General features: G+C 41.6%; 1 long non-coding RNA gene across 1 annotated transcript in view; it reads left to right on the forward strand.

The window, feature by feature from the left end:
- The window catches only part of LOC147252596 (uncharacterized), an 8,065-nt gene extending 7,391 nt beyond the window's left edge, over positions 1 to 674 (forward strand). Inside the window, exon 2 of the long non-coding RNA XR_015118776.1 lies at positions 1 to 674. This exon is cut by the window's left edge and continues 72 nt beyond it. This is a non-coding gene — a long non-coding RNA (uncharacterized LOC147252596).
- Positions 675 to 1,107: the final 433 nt, after the last annotated feature.

A 1,107-nucleotide genomic window follows, 5' to 3' on the forward strand; every position in this document is an offset into this window, starting at 1 on the left:
TCAAAAAAATTATGCAAAGTCGTTGCCTTAAAAAATTTTTTTTTTAACTTAGATAAATTAGATTTAATTAACTTATTATTATTATTATTGTAAGTTTGCAGAGTTAAGAAAAGTTTATTTATTTATCTGTTTTAGTAAATTTAACTTAATATTCATGTATTGTGAGAGCTTAATTGTCTTCAGTTTTACTCATACATCATATTCAGGTCAATTTAACTTAATTTTCTTGACCTATGAATTCTACTACAGAAATTATGACACAGGCTCATTTAAAAAAACAAACAAAACGAAACAAAACAATTATTACTGTAATGAGCCACCACCCCCCCCCCCCCCCCCAAAAAAAAAACAACGAATGGAGAACACTCAGTGTATTAACTTAGTACAATTCACATTTATTTTAATGCTCAGCAATGCATTTGTGACTCTGGGAACACGCTCCATTTTTGTGGGGAGAAAAAATGCACATTAATGAAGGGCAAAAACTGTCCCTCCAGTAAACACCCCACTCCCTCCAGGCCCACCATCTACATCCCTTTCTTCCTACATCCCTTCCTTCCTCTCTCCATCTCACTACCTGCCACTTCACCCTCCTCCTTCCCTTCCAACCTCTTCACCTTCCTTCTTCCCTCCCTACCTACCTCTTCACCTTCCTTCTTCCCTCCCTACCTACCTCTTCAACTTCCTTCTTCCCTCCCTACCTACCTCTTCAACTTCCTTCTTCTCTTCCAACCTCTTCACCTTCCTCCTTCCCTTCCAACCTCTTCACCTTACTTCTTCCCTCCCTACCTACCTCTTCAACTTCCTTCTTCCCTCCCTACCTACCTCTTCAACTTCCATCTTCCCTCCCTACCTACCTCTTCACCTTCCTCCTTCCCTTCCAACCTCTTCACCTTCCTTCTTCCCTCCCTACCTACCTCTTCAACTTCCTTCCTCCCTCCCTACCTACCTTCATCACCTTCCTTTCTCCCTCCCTACCTACCTCTTCACCTTTCTTCTTCCCTACCTACCTTCCTTCCTTTCCCACCTACCTCCCTTTCTCCCTGCCTCTTTGCCTTCTGACCTATCCATGTCCCTCCTTTCTGATTAACTCTTTGTTTACTTGGA

This window comes from Aulostomus chinensis, chromosome 12, assembly GCF_037954235.1.
Source record: "Aulostomus chinensis isolate RoL2024-O1b breed Wild chromosome 12, RoL_Achi_v1.0, whole genome shotgun sequence".
NCBI classification, from domain to species: Eukaryota; Metazoa; Chordata; class Actinopteri; order Syngnathiformes; family Aulostomidae; genus Aulostomus; species Aulostomus chinensis.